We start from the raw sequence: 9,294 nt of genomic DNA on the forward strand, positions 1-9,294 counted from the left end.
AGCTAACTGGCTGTGGAGCTCACTAATGCCGGGGGGAGCCTGCATGGTGTCACTCTGCTCCTTGCTCCAGACCCTGGCCGCAATTAAAACCAACACCAAATGCCTCTCAAATACCCTGCTATTCCCCAAATAGTGTACTACTTTTGACCAGGGCCCTAAATGTGGCTATGGTCAATAGCAGTGCACTACTATATGGAGAATAGAGTCCGTTGTGACTTGAGACACAAAGGGAGGGATTTGAGAAGTAGGAACTGTTTAGCCTCATAATGACACAAATGAAAAGGCACACCAGGGGAGGAAATGAAGTTTTAAGTCTGCTTTTGCTCTGGAGTCGTGGTACATTCAATACAGATTATATAACACAAGACCACCTACTATTTGTGTAATGAAGTCTAACTGGACTTTTGTATTGCGAACAGACTTAAAGCAATATGTAGCCCAACCCCCTAAAGACTTCATGCTCCTTCTCCATACTTCATCAGGCAAATTACCTTTACCGGGGTGGATCCCAAAATAAATGTGTCAAGTGATAAAAACGAATTAAGTTAGTTGTGCAATACATTTTATAGATAAAAGGATAAGAAGCACATCGTTTTTAAATGTGTGCATGCTTTTCTCCTCCGACAATACAACAGTTGATTCAAAGGGGTGTGGCAGATATCAAAACTCTCCCGAGGTAGGATACACTTGTGCTTTCTCGCTAAATGGAGGCTATTGAGAAGGGGAGGACCGTCTTCCATTTGCCTACTAACGAATTGACACACTCCTCGACGCCGAGGACGGAGGAGAGCGGACAGAGGATGGACTTTTCTCCAAACAAATGTCTTTGTTGTAAATGTTTTGGTGCCAAACTGGTGGCAGTTGTGAAAAAAGTCACTAGTTGAAAGAGTTGCAGAGTTAATTGAAAATAATGCCATTGTTAATTAGATGCTTTTTAAATTAATTAAGCTATTTTCTCTTGAACCATATGGTCTATCCAGTAGAAACTAATGGACAAAATGGACACAGATATACAAAATGTATATTATATATGAAAACATTTTTTAAACGTTATATGAGTATAAATAACTAAAGTTACCATAGATTGATTACCTGTTAATTACCAAAATGACTGAAGATTCCGGACATTTAACCAAATCCTCAAAATAACCTTGACATCCTTCAGATTTATCTAAGCAAGTTTGCGACCTTTGACACATGTTACTTGTGAAAGACGTCATAATTTAACAGGTTGTGGCAAGAGAGGCAGGCTGCTCCACTGTAGTTGACCTTTGAGTGCTCGTCTGAGGCTCCCAGTGGGCGACCTGGCTGCCGTAAAGTCTCTCAGCGCAGGGTAACCTGATCTGACACAAGGCTGATTCGGGAAAGGTAATTGCACCCCGCTCTGTTGTTATTACCCAGTCATGCATGTCTGAATGGTGACTTCTGCCAATACTAATTCACCCACCCTACCGCCTTCAGTCCCTGCCTCTTAATAATCCACCTAATTGGGCCAGTTTACTCAGGGATCCCTCCGGAAACTCTCCAGCGCTTTCCACCATTACACATTTCTCAAAGAACTTTGGGAGGGGTTTATCACCTGTTTATAACAACTTTCTTCTGACCAGAGTTAGGTCATTCTCACCATGTACAGGGCAGAGCTGGGCTGGGTTGTGTAGTATCTGTATATTTACATTATTTTAATTGAAGTAGACATCATTGACTGTGACATCATTGTCTGCTAGGGGCCCCCTGAGTGCAGCAGGTGTTAATGTTATCTGCCCATTGCGAGACACAATGTGCTGACCTCCCATCTCTGTTTGAACAGGTGGAGAGGGGATCCCCAGCTGCAAGTCCACAATAGTCACATATACTGTCCGGTTGTAAGATGTCTATTGCCTCATCCTTTTAGTGTTGTCTATTATCACCTGACTGTATAGCTAATGCCACTAGGCCCTATTGAGTGTGCAGAATCTGACTCATGCATACACAGTGTTTACACTGTACTATTTTTGAAAAACACCCATGAAACAGTACAAATCATGAATATTAACATAAGTAAATGAGATAGGTACATCAAAATCCTAATACTAGTGGGCAATTTAGGCAGCCACATTGCCACACACAGCTGTAGGCTATTGGTCAATACAAATGTTAGAGTCCCTCGATCTGTTCTAACAGCCAGCCCTCCTGCCTATCAGAGAGAGAGCAGGTCTGTAGGTCAATGATGAAGTGAGGGGAGGAAGTATTTAATGCAGCCCAGCAAAGACAGAGTATTGTGGCACTGCAGGGGGCTACACAAGGGGAAATTAAGAGTGACTATAATTTACAGGATGTTACAGTTTTACAAAAGGTTTAATCTTCTAACTTAGCCCATATTAGTCTGTTTATTTCTGTCAAAAGTGACAGAAATATAAAGTGTGATATTTCATCCAGTCTTAATAGTAACAATGAATATATTTGACTGAATGGGATGAACAGAATGAAAACAGATAGAGGGCAAGATAGAGACATAGGCCTGTATTCTACACCGCATCTAATATAAACCACAATATTTTCCCAGTATTTTTTCAGTGTTTACCTCTGATACCTCTATGTGAACTACTATATCAACGCAGATGATGTCACGGATGCCGCCGAGGCTGCTCCTCCTTGCTCGGGCAGGCTTCGGCGTTCGTCGTCCCCGGAGTACTAGCTACTACCGCTCGATGTTTTCGATGTTTGTTTTGTAATGTCTAGTTGGTACACCTGTTTCGTATTCTGTATTGATTATGTTACATATACGTTCCCTTGTTTTATGTTTGCCTTAGTGTGTTATTGTCCGCGTGTCCTGTATGTATGGTTGGCATTGATCATCCTGTTTATTACGCACTCCGCGTATTATCCTCCTCTTGTGTTTTGGAGGCTTTTGTTTTGTGCGTATTTTTGGAAAGTAAAGCAGTCGTTACTGATCTTCTGTGTCCTGCGCCTGACTTCACCGCTGCATACACTTCAGCATTTTGACAGAATAACACACCACCCATGGAGTCAGCAGGAGCAGCGGCGGTGACCGAGTCACTGGAGGATCGGGTCAGCAGCCAGGACGCCATGATCCATAGACTCGGCTCCGCCATGCAAGACGTGATGGACACCCTGCGCCGATGGGAAAGAGGAGGCTTGCCCACACCTCCTCCTACATTACCACCACCATCGGCCAGCCCCATCGTACCATCTCCGGAGTCCAGTGGGATTCGGCTCTCGCTCCCGAGGGCATATGATGGCACCGCAGCCGGGTGTCAGGGGTTCCTACTTCAAGTGGAACTCTACCTGGCAACCATACACCCGGCGCCCTCGGGATACGAGAGCGTTTCCGCCCTCATGTCCTGTCTATCCGGCAAGGCGTTGGAGTGGGCCAATGCCGAATGGAGGGGAATAGACGCCGCCACCATCAGCTACGCGGAGTTCTCCCGCCGCTTCAGGGCTGTTTTCGATCATCCCCCAGAGGGTAAAGCGGCGGGGGAGCGTCTGTTCCACCTCCAACAGGGGAAGAGGATCGCACAAGAGTTCGCCCTGGACTTCCGGACTCTAGCGGCGGATGCGGGGTGGAATGAGAGGGCCCTCATCGACCACTATCGGTGCAGCCTGCGAGAGGACGTTCGACGAGAGTTGGCCTGCAGGGACACCAATCTAAACTTCGATCAGTTGGTGGACAGGTCGATTCGTCTGGATACCCTGCTGGCTACCCGCGGACGTCCGGAGTTGGGGCCGTCCATTCCATCCCCCAGCACCTCCGAGCCGAGCCCTATGGAGCTCGGGGGTGCTGGCGCTAGAGAGAGGAGGAGAGAGATCCGGAGGGAGGCCGTCCTCTGCACCAACTGTGGCCGTAGAGGACACACTGCGGTTCGGTGCTGGGGAGGGCCTCCAGGGGATCGAGGCAACAGGTCACGCACTGGGGAGTCATTCCAGGTGAGTAGGCTCCCAACTCACCCAGAGCTCTCTGTTGTTCACCTGTGTATACCAGTAATATTTCCCCAGGTTGCATCTCATTCCCAGCATAAGGCGCTAGTCGATTCAGGCGCAGCTGGGAATTTTATTGATCGTAATTTTTGTGTTAAGTTAGGGATTCCCCTCCTACCAGTAGATGTGCCCTTTCCTATTCATGCCCTAGATAGCCGTCCGTTGGGATCTAGGTTGATTAGGGAGGTCACAGCGCCACTAAAGATGAAGACGCAGGGGGGTCATGAGGAGATCATTCAGTTGTATCTGATCGACTCTCCTGCGTATCCCGTGGTGCTGGGACTTCCTTGGTTAATCTCCCATGACCCCACCATTTCGTGGCAACAGAGGGCTCTCAAGGAGTGGTCTGACCAGTGTGTCGGCGGTGTCTAGATGTTTCCGTAGGGGCGACCACGGTGGAAAGTCCGAACCAAGTGCCCGCACTGCACATTCCTCCTGAGTATGATGATTTGGCACTTGTGTTCAGCAAGACGAGGGCGACGCGATTTCCACCTCATAGACAGGGGGATTGTGCGATAGACCTCCAGGCAGGTGCTGCACTTCCGCGTAGTCATGTGTATCCTCTGTCTCAAGAGGAGACGGCGGCTATGGAGACATACATAGCCGAGTCTCTGAGACAGGGATACATACGGCCCTCCACTTCTCCTGCGTCCTCGAGTTTCTTTTTTGTGAAGAAGAAGGATGGAGGGTTGCACCCGTGTATTGATTACCGTAGTCCCATTCAGATCACTGTTAAATACAGTTATCCTCTCCCTCTGATTGCGAGTATGACGGAATCATTACACGGAGCGCGTTTCTTCACAAAACTGGATCTCAGGAGCGCCTACAACTTGGTGTGCATTAGGGAGGGAGATTAATGGAAGACAGCATTTAGTACCACCTCGGGTCACTATGAGTATCTCGTCATGCCATACGGGTTAATGAATGCTCCTTCAGTCTTCCAATCCTTTGTGGACGAGATCTTCCGGGATTTGCATGGGCAGGGTGTAGTGGTGTATATTGACGACATTCTAGTGTACTCTTCTACACGAGCCGAGCATGTAGCCCTGGTGCGTCGAGTGTTGGGTAGGCTGTTGGAGCATGACTTGTATGTCAAGGCAGAGAAATGTCTGTTTTTCCAGGAGTCCATCTCCTTCCTGGGCCATCGGTTGTCCGCGTCAGGGGTGGAGATGGAGATTGACCGCGTTTCAGCCGTGCGTAATTGGCAGACTCCAACCACGGTTAAGGAGGTGCAGCGGTTTTTGGGTTTTGCCAATTACTACCGGAGGTTTATCCGGGGTTTTGGACAGGTAGCAGCTCCCATCACCTCCCTGCTGAAGGGGGGCCCGGTGCGTTTACAGTGATCGGCTGAGGCGGACAGGGCGTTTGGACAACTGAAGGACCTGTTCACCTTGGCTCCGGTGCTGGCGCATCCGGACCCCGCTTTAGCATTCCAGGTGGAGGTGGACGCGTCAGAGGCCGGTATTGGGGCTGTACTGTCTCAACGCTCAGGCACGCCTCCTAAACTCCGGCCCTGCGCTTTTTACTCTAAGAAGCTCAGCCCGGCGGAACGTAATTATGACGTGGTGGACAGGGAGCTGCTAGCCGTGGTTCAAGCCCTAAAGGTGTGGAGGCATTGGCTTGAGGGGGCTCAACACCCTTTTCTCATTCTGACTGACCATCGTAACCTGGAGTACATCCAGGCAGCTAGGAGACTGAACCCTCGTCAGGCTAGGTGGGCCATGTTTCTGGCCCGGTTTGTTTTTAAGCTCACTTCCATCCCAGGGTCCCAGAATGTTAAGGCAGACGCCCTGTCCCGGCGATATGACACAGAGGAGAGGTCCATTGAGCCCACTCCCATACTGCCGGAGTCTTGTCTGGTGGCACCGGTGGTGTGGGAGGTCGATGCGGAAATCGAGCGGGCGTTACGTACCGACCCTACTCCTCCAGAGTGTCCAATGGGGCGGACATACGTTCCGCTCGAGATTCGTGATTGTCTCATTTATTGGGCTCATACGTCACCCTCCTCTGGACATCCTGGTATTGGCCAGACAGTGCACTGCCTTAGTGAAAAGTACTGGTGGCCAACATTGGCTAAGGACGTGAGGGTTTATGTCTCCTCCTGCTCGGTGTGCGCTCAGTGTAAGGCGCCTAGACACCTGCCCAGGGGGAAGTTACAACCCCTACCCGTTCCACAACGGCCGTGGTCTCACCTATCGGTAGACTTTGTCACGGACCTTCCCCCCTCCCAGGGGAATACCACTATTCTGGTCGTTGTGGATCGGTTCTCTAAGGCCTGTCGTCTCATCCCAATGCCGAGTCTCCCTACTGCCCTACAGACTTCTGAGGCTTTGTTTACCCACGTCTTCCGGCACTACGGGGTACCCGAGAATATAGTGTCTGATCGGGGTCCCCAATTCACCTCTAGAGTCTGGAGGGCGTTCATGGAACGCTTGGGGGTCTCGGTTAGCCTTACCTCGGGTTTCCACCCTGAGAGTAATGGGCAGGTGGAGAGAGTGAACCAGGATGTGGGTAGGTTTCTGAGATCTTATTGCCAGGACCGGCAGGAGGAGTGGTCGGGGTATATCCCCTGGGCAGAGATTGGCCAGAACTCCCTTCGCCATTCCTCTACGAATCTGACCCCTTTCCAGTGTGTGTTGGGGTATCAGCCGGTTCTGGCACCATGGCATCAGAGCCAGATCGAGGCTCCTGCGGTGGATGAGTGGTTTCGGCGCTCGGAGGAGACATGGAACGCTGCGCATGTACATCTGCAGCGGGCTATCCGTAGGCAGAAGGCGAGCGCCGATCTCCACGGCAGTGAGGGTCCAGTGTACGCACCTGGAGATCGAGTCTGGCACTCGACTCGAAACCTGCCCCTTCGCCTGCCCTGCCGGAAGCTGGGTCGGCGGTTTGTGGGGCCATTTAAAGTCCTTAGGAGATTGAACGAGGTATGTTACAGGTTACAACTGCCTAATGATTATCACATTAACCCCTCGTTCCATGTGTCTCTCCTCAGGCCGGTGGTAGCTGGTCCACTCCAGGACAATGAGATACGGGAGACTCATCGAGGGGGCTCCGGCGTACTCAGTCCGGTCCATCGTGGATTCGAGACGTTGGATGGGGGGTCTGCAGTATCTCGTGGAGTGGGAGGGGTACGGTCCGGAGGAACGGTGCTGGGTGCCTAGGAGGGACATTTTAGATCCCTCCCTCCTGACGGAGTTCCACCGGAGTCATCCCACGCGCCCTGCTCCGCGTCCTCCTGGCCGTCCCCGAGGCCGGGGTCGGCGCACGGCTGGAGCCGCGCATCAAGGGGGGGGTACTGTCACGGATGCCGCCGAGGCTGCTCCTCCTCCTTGCTCGGGCAGGCTTCGGCGTTCGTCGTCCCCGGAGTACTAGCTACTACCGCTCAATGTTTTCGATGTTTGTTTTGTAATGTCTAGTTGGTACACCTGTATTAGCGTATTAACCCCCTCTTGTGTTTTGGAGGCTTTTGTTTTGTGCGTATTTTTGGAAAGTAAAGCAGTCGTTACTGATCTTCTGTGTCCTGCGCCTGACTTCACCGCTGCATACACTTCAGCATTTTGACAGATGAAGAAATACATCTCCTGGGTTTTTAAATATGTTAAATAAACAAAAGTCAGAATATATCACACTGGGAACAGTTTTAGTGAGATTATCCGCTATTGTCCATGATTACGAGTGCATGGAGCTGCAAAATACAAACGCTTTTCAGCTATTTCCACTTAATGCCTGCACCATGGAAATAGTGAGGGAATTCAAAGCATGAAACTAAGTACATGTAAAGGGATTTAACAACTTGAATGCAGCTCTCTAAATCTATTTAACACCTTGAATGCATCTCTCTAAATCCACCTTTCTGTCCCAGAGAATCCAGCTTCACATTACAACAGCATGTGCACGGTTTTGAGCCTTGCAGTATTTGGTTTGAACGTATATGTGACAATCAAGATGTAAACTCTTTGTTGCCACAATCAGCATTTTGATGGATGTGCAATCATCTTTTATTGGCTAAAATCTATGTCATATCTAAAATCAAATCAAATTCTATTGGTCTCCTACACTTATTTTTCTGATGTTATCGCAGGTGTAGCGAAATGCTTATGTTTCTAGCTCCAACAGTGCAGTAATACCTAACAATACAAAACAATACAAACAAATCCCAAAAATAAAATGAAAGAAATTAAGAAATATCAGAACCTCTTCATTGACCATTGCCATTGGTTTATTGGTGATCGCCTATGCTACTGTAGTCCCACCTCTTTACCCTGTTTAGCTTTTCTTGGAACACACAGAATGCCTCCCTGATGCAAGACCTGATTTTACAGCATTTCAACACCTTTAATGAGGTCTACACTCTTTATTGTGCCTCACAGCTAGATGACACCAAAACGAGACTCCAAAAAACTATTTGGTTTTGCGACCAATCTAAAGCCCTCCAGTAGATTCCGACCCCTCATAACCCGGGAACGCCTTCTGAAAGTAAACAAAGCATGGTAACCAATGACAACTACCTGTTAACACCAAGAAGTGCAGGGCAGCTGTTGTGATAGGGGACACATATATTTTTATTGTCAGTTTCACACACAAGGTCCAACCGAAACATGACTTCCACTTCTAACCCCTCTGAATAGGAGAGGTGCAGGTAGCTGCCACATTGGGCACCCAGGGAGCTGTTGTTGTGGGGGTTTAACTCCCTTGCTTAAGTGCAGAAAGACAGATTGTTCACTTGTCAGCTCAGGGATTCAAACTGGCAACCTTTCGGTTACTAGCCCAAAGCTAACCACTAGGCCACCTGCCCTACCTAGACACTCTCCACAGTGCCCTATTGATGTTTTCTCTCATGGACTGACAAAGTCCTATAGGCACCCCAGCTACAAATGCCAAAAGGAGCTAAATAATCATGTAGTTACAATATCAGAATGTCCAATATGAGGGTGGGTGGCCTGTGGTTTGAGGCTGTATTAGAGAACATTTGATTTCTGCGGTGCATGTAATTTAAACAAATCCAAATATTTGTCCAAAATATAGAATTTCAATCATAGTGCTCCCAACCCACTCTCCACATTTGCCTCTGTGACAGACAACCTCTTACAGTTTACAAGACCAGCCTACATACATTTTACAGAAACTAGGAACCATGCCATTTGTAGAAGTTATACCCCCAATTCCCCTCCGAAAACGTTGGCAAAAACACAGGAAACTCATTGCTTTTTTCCTGCCATTTGAGACCTCCCCCTTTTTTTGTCCTTGGATCTAGTTCATGGCAGCTTAGTTGTGAACACTGCCAAGCAGAATGGGACTGAGGAGATCACAGGCCAA

Source organism: Coregonus lavaretus (genome assembly GCF_964263955.1).
Source record: "Coregonus lavaretus genome assembly, chromosome: 22".
In the NCBI taxonomy this organism is placed as follows: Eukaryota; Metazoa; Chordata; class Actinopteri; order Salmoniformes; family Salmonidae; genus Coregonus; species Coregonus lavaretus.